This window comes from Triticum aestivum, chromosome 4D (assembly GCF_018294505.1).
Source record: "Triticum aestivum cultivar Chinese Spring chromosome 4D, IWGSC CS RefSeq v2.1, whole genome shotgun sequence".
NCBI classification, from domain to species: domain Eukaryota; kingdom Viridiplantae; phylum Streptophyta; class Magnoliopsida; order Poales; family Poaceae; genus Triticum; species Triticum aestivum.
In genome coordinates this window covers 96828703-96841244 of record NC_057805.1, presented here as the reverse complement: position 1 = coordinate 96841244, position 12542 = coordinate 96828703, and positions in this window count along the sequence as shown.

Sequence of the window (12542 nt, the reverse complement as noted above, 5' to 3'; positions counted from 1 at the left end):
CAACCTGCTTCCTCGGCTCCGACTGTGGCGCCGCTACTCGTTGCCGCTCACAGCGTTGTCCCTCATCTCCGACGAGGTCCTGGCTCGGTTTCGCTGTTGATATCGCAAGTCATTATCGCTCGCCAAATTTTTCGTCTTGTGCTCTGTGCGACTTCCTTCTTCCTTCACAGGCAAAATCGACTTACACCTAAAAATATCAATCAACTTACATATAACCCACACGTGAATTGAATTGAGATGTACACAATGTAGTCCCGCATAAAAACTCCGCATGAAAAACAAACGTTGCTTCATGCCACTTTCATGGATTGTTTATGGGAAAAGCTTACACTCACCCATTGAAAACACGTCGTGGGGTGCCTCCTCCGACTGGCACGTGTCCTACCCCATGTCCTTATCTTTATCTCGAAACGTCTCGGAGCCACTAGTCTTCCTCCCCGCGAGTAAATCCCCTTTGTGCCACTCTCAACTCCACAAAGTAGCACAATGTAGCACACCTTCTTCAATCCCACAAGCCGTTGTCGCAAGCAGGGGCTTCCCCGTGCAAGCCAAGGACGCATCGTCCGGGATATGTTGCTCCAAGGGGAGACGATTTACTACAAGTCGACTATGATGTCGCAAGCTGGTGATGCTTAGCGCAAGGGAATCATCGCGACCCAACTGATGTTGTGTGGGGACGAAAGCAACGTCCCGTTGCTGCGACGACGTTGCACGACAATGGCAAACATGATGGTGGCAACACAAGCAAAACCTTCGGGCACAACGTGGATATCTTGCAGACCTCCCTTTTCAACATGGCTCATGTTGGGAAACACCGTGCAAATCTTCAAGCATAATATGACCCATATGTTGCAAAACCCCAAGCGCAACCTGATCCATGTTGCAAATCTCGTGAGCTGGATCAGACAGCTATCCCGTGATGGATCCAACGGCTCACGACTCGGCTGATCTTTTGAAAAGATTAGCGACCGATGCGTACCGTCGACGCCTTGCCTGTCGGGGTATGAGGTGACATTGAGCCGACGTGTAGCATCAACGCCCTACGTGTTGATGGGGTATAAGGTGACAACGACAGATGGCTGTGATAAGGCGGCCAAAGAGCTGTCTAAGTGTCCATGAAAAAGCAATATCAAGTAGAAACACTGGTGCAAAAGGATGGGCTTAGTTCATCGCTCTTTGACAGGACGCGTGATACTTGCGTCATCGCACTGCATGTGCAAGCAAAGGGCCTAGAGTTGTTCAGACTTTCAAGTGTATACAGCCATACGTACCTGCAACATTAGGTGTCATGTGTAGCGTGTCATCACTAATAGAGTGTAGCTTAGATGTTATATTCCTTGTGGTGCAATCAGCACACCACGGTCCAGGCTCTAGACTTGGCATTGTCGCTCCTATTTTTTTGGATTTATTTCAATCTTTCCGACATGTTCGTACAATGGGAGGAGACCTTTCGTCGACTACAAGGCGTTTATGATGACTTCGTCAATCTTTTTTTTGAATTATTTGGATTGCTTACCACATGTGTCACATGATGACTTTGTCAATCTTAAGATATTGTGTCGGCGGAATATCGAGGTGCTCATAAGGGATAGGGTGTGCGTGTGTGTGCGCATTCATAGATATGGGTGCATATGTGTGTGTGAGAGCATATGTGATTATAGTGTGTTAAAAAATATGTACCATATCGTCATAGTTATCAGAATCATTTCTGTTAATAAGCGGCCCGCTTCTCTCCAGCTTAAATCAAGGTGAGTTATACAACTGTGTGACAAAGTATAGACTTCAAACCTATCCTGGTGGCACACGATTATATTATTTTTCTAGTTTGATTGGCCGGCCGCACAAAATGTAGTTGCTTATTTTGGTAATACTTTTTAATATGTTAATTTGTTCGTGTGGCATTTTTTTCATGTTACTACCTTTTGTTAGATCAAAATATCGGCTAACTGGTACATATAATTAGTCATGCTTTGGTCGACGATGGTGTTTCCTCTGATGGGAAAATATTATATATACTTTTTTGAATAAAAGTGTATTCATCTTTGACTATTTATCATGATTGTAAACATTCATGTGAAGAAACTTTCGGAAAAATGAAATCAGTGCTATAAAAAAGCAAACTTTTAGCACTAAACTTGTCTTCACACCTTCGTAGTCTAGGTTTTAGGTTGTTCATCATTTAGCTTCGGCGGCGGCAATGGCAGCGCTGAATAAAAATTCTTCAGATCCTTCCCCGACGAGGTGATCGGTCCTATGGTTGGGGATGGATTTAGAAACCAGTCTGTTCAAGTAAGGATGGCGTGGCAGCGGCGTCATCCTCGTGGTTGACCTATGTCCTCTGCCGTTCCGACGGTGCTTGCTCCAACACCGACACGGAGCTTGGGAGGTAGTCCAGGAGTGGATGCAGAGTGTGGTCTGCATCGACGACATCTGGAAGATGGTGGATCATGTGCTGGTTTTGTGGTCCATGGATTAATTGCAGGTATGGTTTCCTCCTTCGACATCTTAGTCATGCGGGGTGTCAGATATGGAGTTTGATGGTGTGTCCGGAGTGTTGCCCCGATCTGATTCGTTCAACGACAATGCTTTCATCTTTGACGAGCCACCTTGGACGTCCGCAAACCTGCATATCAGCGATGAAGCCGTGTCGAGCTCGGAGAAAAGGTTATCCTTCATTTTTTTTCTTTGGTGACTGTTGTGGTGGCGCCAGAGGCGGGTGACGGGCGTTGGTGTCAAGCTCAGGGGATTCTTCGGTCTTTATTGTAATTTTCTTTCTTGGCTGGTGCTCTTCTATGCAAAGGCAATCGTTCTATTGTCTTTTCAATTTTATCAGGTCAGTTTGTATGTGACTTGTAATATGATGCTTATGATATAAATGAGACATGTATTATCATGAAAAAAAAATATAGACTTCAAACTGCATGACCCAAAGGCATCTTGTTACTTTCGACTCTAGCTATATAAGAGCAACTATAATATAGTCATTATATTGGCAAGCTTCAGAGATCGCAACCTTCACCGCTACATAATAGTATGGAGGCTGTTGAGGTGGCACACAAACTTAGAGCCGTCATATTGCGCCCTTCTTTTTTCCCATTTTTGTTGTTGTGTCAGTTAATAGGCATACACTCAATTGGAGGGATTGTATATTTAAATTGACTAAACATTGCATTTAAATGTTATTACATAGGGGGAGAAAGTCGATTGGGGACATTTGCATATTACGGGTGTACAAAATTAACCCCACAGTGATGGTGAATGCTATGCACGGGGCACATGCATATATGGGAGTTGGCTCGAAGTCTAAGCGTGGCGTTGTGATGGTCCGACGCGGTTCACACGAAACCGCTACATGTAGGGGACAAGCACGACATGAACGATGCGACCACGGTCCCTAGAGTGGCAGAATTGAGCGACCTCATCTTCATCCCATTTTCGCCACATGCACTCGTCGAGCGGCGTCAGCTTGATCAGCGAAGACATGGTCCAAGATGGCACAATGCAACTCAGCAAATATCACTGTATCCTCTCACGGCCGCGTCGCCCCCGTGGGCGACCGGCCCCGTCCCCAACCTCTCCCCCTTAAGTCCTCCCTCGACCCTCCCTTTCCACTGCTGGGCCTGGCCCGGGCAGCATCGCTGGCGGCGACCCCTGGCCTTTCCCCTCTTGGTGACGCACCAACACGGGGGGCGCGCGGATCTGAGGGGTGCTCCTAGGCGGCGGCGCGAGCTTGGCCCAGATCTAGGCCCCTTTGTGCCCCATCTGGGCCTGGGTAGGGCGGCGGCGGGGCGTGTCGTCGGCGTGGCTCCCGGGAAGCGGAGATGTTGTGTAGTGGTTGGCGGCGCTGGCGCCGGTGTGCTGCAGCGTGGCGGTCGGGGCTTTGTAGGCCCAATATGGGCCTAGTCGGGCCCGAGTGGCCTGGTATGCCCCTGCTGCTGCGTCCTTCCGGCTACCACAACGGTGCTAAAGGCACTAGCCTTCCACGCGACGGCGGTTAAGGTGGTTCCCTCCCTCGCGGCTCCGGTGCTGCCGCCCCCACTTCCTGGCACTCCTCTCTCCGTCCTCTAGGCCTCACGATGGTGATCTTAGTGAGGCGGCGTGGATGGCATCAGACCGTGGTGGTGCATGCTGGTGGGAGGCAAGTTGGTTGGTTGGCTCCAGATCGATTATGTAGTGGTGTTTGGGGTGATGGAGAAATCCCTGCTGGTGAAGGAAATATGCCCTAGAGGCAATAATAAAGTTGTTATTATACTTCCTTATATCATGATAAATGTTTATTATTCATGCTAGAATTGTATTAACCGGAAACTTAGTGCATATGTGAATACATAGACAAACAGAGTGTCCCTAGTATGCCTCTACTAGACTAGCTCGTTAATCAAAGATGGTTAAGTTACCTAGCCGTAGACATGTGTTGTCATTTGATGAACGGGATCACATCATTAGAGAATGATGTGATGGACAAGACCCACCCGTTAGCTTAGCACTATGATCATTTAGTTTTATTGCTATTGCTTTCTTCATGACTTATACATGCTCCTCTGACTATGAGATTATGCAACTCCCGGATACCGGAGGAACACTTAGTGTGCTATCAAATGTCACAACTTAACTGGGTGATTATAAAGGTACTCTACAGGTGTCTCCGATGGTACTTGTTGAGTTGGCATAGACCGAGGTTAGGATTTGTCACTCTGATTGTCAGAGAGGTATCTCTGGGCCCTCTCGGTAATGCACATGTCTATAAGCCTTGCAAGCAATGTGACTAATGAGTTAGTTGTGGGATGATGCATTACGAAATGAGTAAAGAGACTTGCCGGTAACGAGATTGAACTAGGTATGATGATACCGACGATCGAATCTCGGGCAAGTACCATACCAATGACAAAGGGAACAACGTATGTTGTTATGCGGTTTGACCGATAAAGATCTTCGTAGAATATGTAGGAGCCAATATGAGCATCCAGGTTCCACTATTATTTATTGACCGGAGATGTGTCTCAGTCATGTCTACATAATTCTCGAACCCGTAGGGTCCGCACGCTTAACGTTCGATGACGATTTGTATTATGAGTTATGTTATTTGATGACCAAAGTTTGTTCGGAGTCCCGGATGAGATCACGGACATGACGAGGAGTCTCTAAATGGTCGAGAGGTAAAGATCGATATATTGGAAGGCTATATTCGGACATCGGAAAGGTTCCGAGTGATTCGGGTATTTTTCGGAGTACCGGAGAGTTACGGGAATTCACCGGGGGAAGTAGTGGGCCTTAATGGGCCATACGGGAAAGGAGAGAAGGGCCTCAAGGGGTGGCTGCGCTCCCCCCATGGCAAGTCCAAATTGGACTAGGGAGGGGGCGGCGCCCCCTCTCTTTCCTTCTCCCTCTCCTACTCCTTCCCTCTCTCCCATCTTGGAAAAGGAAGGGGACTCCAACTAGGATTGGGAATCCTAGTTGGACTCCCCCTATAGACGCGCCCCTCCTAGGCCGGCCTCCTCCTCCTCCCTCCTTTATATACGTGGCCAAGGGGGCACCCCAAAGCACAACAGACAATCTCTTAGCCGTGTGCGGTGCCCCCTCCACAGTTTTACACCTCGGTCATATCGTCGTAGTGCTTAGGCAGTGTTCCTCCTTGCTTTCCAAGTTCAAACCTTCACTGCTGCTTACTGGCAGCTCAGCCTCCTCGCCGGCGACCCTTCTTCTTGCAGCGCCGCCTCCTCGTCGGCTACCCTTCTGTTGGTGATCGTAGCAAAATTTTAAAATTTTCTACGCATCACCAAGATCCATCTATGGAGTATACTAGCAACGAGGGGAAAGGAGTGCATCTACATACCCTTGTAGATCGCGAGCGAAAGCGTTCCAATGAACGGGGTTGATGGAGTCGTACTCGCCGTGATCCAAATCACCGATGACCGAGTGCCGAACGGACGGCACCTCCGCGTTCAACACACGTACGGAGCAGCGACGTCTCCTCCTTCTTGATCCAGCAAGGGGGAAGGAGAGGTTGATGGAGATCCAGCAGCACGACGGCGTGGTGGTGGATGTAGCGGGATCTCGGTAGGGCTTCGCCGAGCTTCTGCGAGAGGGAGAGGTGTAGCAGGGGAGGAGGGAGGCGCCCAAGGCTGTAATATTGCTGCCCTCCCTCCCCCCCTTTATATAGGCCCCCTGGGAGGGGGGGCGCCGGACAAGACCCATCTAGAGGGGGGGGGGGCGGCGGCCAAGGGGGGTAACTTACCCCCCAAGTCAAGTGGGGCGCCCCCCCACCCTAGGGTTTCCAACCCTAGGCGCAGAGGGGAGGCCCATGGGGGGCGCCCCAGCCCACTAAGGGCTGGTTCCCTTCCCACTTCAGCCCATGGGGCCCTCCGGTTCAGGTGGCCCCACCCGGTGGACCCCCGGGACCCTTCCGGTGGTCCCGGTACAATACCGATAACCCCCGAAACTTTCCCGGTGGCCGAAACTGGACTTCCTATATATATAATTCTTCACCTCCGGACTATTCCGGAACTCCTCGTGATGTCCGGGATCTCATCCGGGACTCCGAACAACTTTCGGATTTCCGCATACTCATATCTCTACAACCCTAGCGTCACCGAACCTTAAGTGTGTAGACCCTACGGGTTCGGGAGACATGGAGACATGACCGAGACGCCTCTCTGGTCAATAACCAACAACGGGATCTGGATACCCATGTTGGCTCCCACATGTTCCACGATGATCTCATCGGATGAACCACGATGTCGAGGATTCAATCAATCCCGTATACAATTCCCTTTGTCAATCGGTATGTTACTTGCCCGAGATTCGATCGTCGGTATCCCAATACCTTGTTCAGTCTCGTTACCGGCAAGTCTCTTTACTCATACCGTAATGCATGATCCCGTGACTAACTCCTTAGTCACATTGAGCTCATTATGATGATGCATTACCGAGTGGGCCCAGAGATACCTCTCTGTCATACGGAGTGACAAATCCCAGTCTCGATCCGTGCCAACCCAACAGACACTTTCGGAGATACCCGTAGTGCACCTTTATAGTCACCCAGTTACGTTGTGACGTTTGGCACACCCAAAGCACTCCTACGGTATCCGGGAGTTGCACGATTTCATGGTCTAAGGAAAAGATACTTGACATTGGAAAAGCTCTAGCAAACGAAACTACACGATCTTTTATGCTATGCTTAGGATTGGGTCTTGTCCATCACATCATTCTCCTAATGATGTGATCTCGTTATCAATGACATCCAATGTCCATAGTCAGGAAACCATGACTATCTGTTGATCAACGAGCTAGTCAACTAGAGGCTTACTAGGGACACGTTGTAGTCTATGTATTCACACATGTATTACGATTTCCGGATAATACAATTATAGCATGAACAATAGACAATTATCATGAACAAAGAAATATAATAATAACCATTATTCTCGGATTTAAATGAGTAGCCATCTCGAATTAAACGAGATCCAGATACAATGTTCATGCTCAAAGCTGGCACTAAATAACAATTATTGAGGTTTAAAACTAATCCCGTAGGTAGATGCAGAGGTAGCGTGCCGACGGCGATCACATCGACCTTGGAACCATTCCCGACGCGCATCGTCACCTCGTCCTTTGCCAGTCTCCGTTTATTCCGCAGTTCCTGTTTTGAGTTACAAATATGAGCAACCGCACCGGTATCAAATACCCAGGAGCTACTACGAGTACTGGTAAGGTACACATCAATTACATGTATATCACATATACCTTTGGTGTTGCCGGCCTTCTTGTCCGCTAAGTATTTGGGGCAGTTCCGCTTCCAGTGACCACTTCCCTTGCAATAAAAGCACTCAGTCTCGGGCTTGGGTCCATTCCTTGGCTTCTTCCCGGCAACTGGCTTACCGGGCGCGGCAACTCCCTTGCCGTCCTTCTTGAAGTTCTTCTTACCCTTGCCCTTCTTGAACTTAGTGGTTTTATTCACCATCAACACTTGATGTTCTTTTCTGATCTCCACCTCCGCTGATTTGAACATTGAATATACCTCAGGAATGGTCTTTTCCATCCCCTGCATATTGAAGTTCATCACAAAGCTCTTGTAGCTTGGTGGAAGCGACTGGAGGATTCTGTCAATGACCGCGTCATCCGGGAGATTGACTCCCAGCTGAGACAAGCGGTTATGCAACCCAGACATTCTGAGTATGTGCTCACTAACAGAACTATTTTCCTCCATTTTACAGCTGAAGAACTTGTCGGAGACTTCATATCTCTCGACCCGGGCATGAGCTTGGAAAACCATTTTCAGCTCCTCGAACATCTCATATGCTCCATGTTTCTCAAAACGCTTTTGAAGACCCGGTTCTAAGCTGTAAAGCATGCCGCACTGAACGAGGGAGTAATCATCAGCACGTGATTGCCAAGCGTTCATAACGTCTTGGTTCTCTGGGATTGGTGCTTCACCTAGTGGTGCTTCTAAGACATAATCTTTCTTGGCAGCTATGAGGATGATCCTCAGGTTCCGGACCCAGTCCGTATAGTTACTGCCATCATCTTTCAGCTTGGTTTTCTCTAGGAACGCGTTGAAGTTGAGGACAACGTGGGCCATTTGATCTACAAGACATAGTGTAAAGATTTTAGACTAAGTTCATGATAATTAAGTTCATCTAATCAAATTACTCAATGAACTCCCACTCAGATAGACATCCCTCTAGTCATCTAAGTGAAACATGATCCGAGTTAACTAGGCCGTGTCCGATCATCACGTGAGACGGACTAGTCAAGATCGGTGAACATCTCCATGTTGATCGTATCTTCTATACGACTCATGCTCGACCTTTCGGTCCTCCGTGTTCCGAGGCCATGTCTGTACATGCTAGGCTCGTCAAGTCAACCTAAGTGTATTGCGTGTGTTCCGAGGCCATGTCTGTACATGCTAGGCTCGTCAACACCCGTTGTATGCGAACGTTAGAATCTATCACACCCGATCATCACGTGGTGCTTCGAAACAACGAACCTTCGCAACGGTGCACAGTTAGGGTGAACACTTTCTTGAAATTATTATAAGGGATCATCTTACTTACTACCGTCGTTCTAAGCAAATAAGATGCAAAATATGATAAACATCACATGCAATCAAATAGTGGCATGATATGGCCAATATCATTTGCTCCTTTGATCTCCATCTTCGGGGCACCATGATCATCTTCGTCACCGGCATGACACCATGATCTCCATCATCATGATCTCCATCATTGTGTCTTCATGAAGTTGTCACGCCAACGATTACTTCTACTTCTATGGCTAACGCGTTTAGCAATAAAGTAAAGTAATTTACATGGCGTTATTCAATGACACGTAGGTCATACAAAATAATAAAGACAACTCCTATGGCTCCTGCCGGTTGTCATACTCATCGACATGCAAGTCGTGATTCCTATTACAAGAATATGATCAATCTCATACATCACATATATCATTCATCACACCTTCTGGCCATATCACATCACATAGCACATGCTGCAAAAACAAGTTAGACGTCCTCTAATTGTTGTTGCAAGTTTTTACGTGGCTTGAATAGGTTTCTAGCAAGAACGTTTCTTACCTACGTAAAACCACAACGTGATATGCCAATTTATATTTACCCTTCATAAGGACCCTTTTCATCGAATCCGTTCCGACTAAAGTAGGAGAGACAGACACCCGCTAGCCACCTTATGCAACTAGTGCATGTCAGTCGGTGGAACCTGTCTCACGTAAGCGTACGTGTAAGGTCGGTCCGGGCCGCTTCATCCCACAATACCGCCGAAACAAGATAAGACTAGTAGCGGCAAGAAGAATTGGCAACATCTACGCCCACAACTGCTTTGTGTTCTACTCGTGCATAGTAACTACGCATAGGCCTGGCTCATGATGCCACTGTTGGTGATCGTAGCAAAATTTTAAAATTTTCTACGCATCACCAAGATCCATCTATGGAGTATACTAGCAACGAGGGGAAAGGAGTGCATCTACATACCCTTGTAGATCGCGAGCGAAAGCGTTCCAATGAACGGGGTTGATGGAGTCGTACTCGCCGTGATCCAAATCACCGATGACCGAGTGCCGAACGGACGGCACCTCCGCGTTCAACACACGTACGGAGCAGCGACGTCTCCTCCTTCTTGATCCAGCAAGGGGGAAGGAGAGGTTGATGGAGATCCAGCAGCACGACGGCGTGGTGGTGGATGTAGCGGGATCTCGGTAGGGCTTCGCCGAGCTTCTGCGAGAGGGAGAGGTGTAGCAGGGGAGGAGGGAGGCGCCCAAGGCTGTAATATTGCTGCCCTCCCTCCCCCCCTTTATATAGGCCCCCTGGGAGGGGGGGCGCCGGACAAGACCCATCTAGAGGGGGGGGGGGGGCGGCGGCCAAGGGGGGTAACTTACCCCCCAAGTCAAGTGGGGCGCCCCCCCACCCTAGGGTTTCCAACCCTAGGCGCAGAGGGGAGGCCCATGGGGGGCGCCCCAGCCCACTAAGGGCTGGTTCCCTTCCCACTTCAGCCCATGGGGCCCTCCGGTTCAGGTGGCCCCACCCGGTGGACCCCCGGGACCCTTCCGGTGGTCCCGGTACAATACCGATAACCCCCGAAACTTTCCCGGTGGCCGAAACTGGACTTCCTATATATAATTCTTCACCTTCAGACCATTCCGGAACTCCTCGTGACATCCGGGATCTCATCCGGGACTCCGAACAACTTTCGGATTTCCGCATACTCATATCTCTACAACCCTAGCGTCACCGAACCTTAAGTGTGTAGACCCTACGGGTTCGGGAGACATGCAGACATGACCGAGACACCTCTCCGGTCAATAACCAACAGTGGGATCTGGATACCCATGTTGGCTCCCACATGTTCCACGATGATCTCATCGGATGAACCACGATGTCGAGGATTCAATCAATCCCGTATACAATTCCCTTTGTCAATCGGTATGTTACTTGCCCGAGATTTGATTGTCGGTATCCCAATACCTTGTTCAATCTTGTTACTAGCAAGTCTATTTACTCGTACCGTAATGCATGATCCCGTGACTAACTCCTTAGTCACATTGAGCTCATTATGATGATGCATTACCGAGTGGGCCGAGAGATACCTCTCCGTCATACGGAGTGACAAATCCCAGTCTCGATCCGTGCCAACCCAACAAACACTTTCGGAGATACCCGTAGTGCACCTTTATAGTCACCCAGTTACGTTGTGACGTTTGGCACACCCAAAGCACTCCTACGGTATCCGGGAGTTGCACGATCTCATGGTCTAAGGAAAAGATACTTGACATTGGAAAAGCTCTAGCAAACGAAACTACACTATCTTTTATGCTATGCTTAGGATTGGGTCTTGTCCATCACATCATTCTCCTAATGATGTGATCCCGTTATCAATGACATCCAATGTCCATAGTCAGGAAACCATGACTATCTGTTGATCAACGAGCTAGTCAACTAGAGGCTTACTAGGGACACGTTGTAGTCTATGTATTCACACATGTATTACGATTTCCGGATAATACAATTATAGCATGAACAATAGACAATTATCATGAACAAAGAAATATAATAATAACCATTTATTATTGCCTCTAGGGCATATTTCCAACACCTTCTTCGTGCAGCGTCGCCTCCTCGCCGGTGACCCTTCTTCTTGCAGCGCCGCCTCCTCGCCGGCAACCCTTCTTCTTGCTGTGCGGCCTCCTCGCCGCCGACCCTTCTTCTTGCTGCGCGACCTCATTGATATGGTCAGGTAATCCACACCCCCACCCCACACCATCCTCCTCCTTTCCCGTCCCACATGCCCCGATTGACGGAGCGACACCTTCCACCGAAATCACTGCCCCTCCTCCAATTAAGCGCCGCCCACAGCCATTTTACACGCAGTATAACATGGAGCTGAGTAGCATGCGCCCGCACGCGCGAACTAGGTCGCTATGGCTGCCATGCGTGTCGACCGCCAGATCTTGGAGGAGCACCTCGTCTTCGAGGCCACCATTGACACTGTCGCGCGGTTGTCTACTTTAAAATACAGTTCATGATGTTTTCTCGAGGCCACCGTCAGTGCCTTCTAGTGATTTGTCCTCTGTAATGTTAATATGCAATCTGATGTTCAGTTAACAGTTTGGTCCTCTGAAATGTAATGTTCAGTTAACACTTTGGTCCAACAATTGCTACATTTCATAGTATTGTTCTCAAGCATTCTTTGTTTTGTTAACTGTCTTATCTTCTAGTACATGTTTCTATTCTGCAATGTCGTGCTCAGTTAACTATTTTGGTTCTTTTGGTCTGCTGTCCATTTAACTGTTTGGTTCAGTTCTGCAATTTGATTTTCATTTGTTGTGGGTACAATTTTGTATTGTTATGCATGTGACACCAATCAAATTTGGCTGTACTCAATACATATTCCTTATGTGTGTTGCAGGGAAACAATGGGAGACACTGCGGTTTACCATCGAGGTTTGTTCAAGCAGGGTCCTTTGGCTAATAGCACATTATTGTGCAGTTCCAGGAATCATTCTAATATTTAGGTTTCTTACAATTTGGT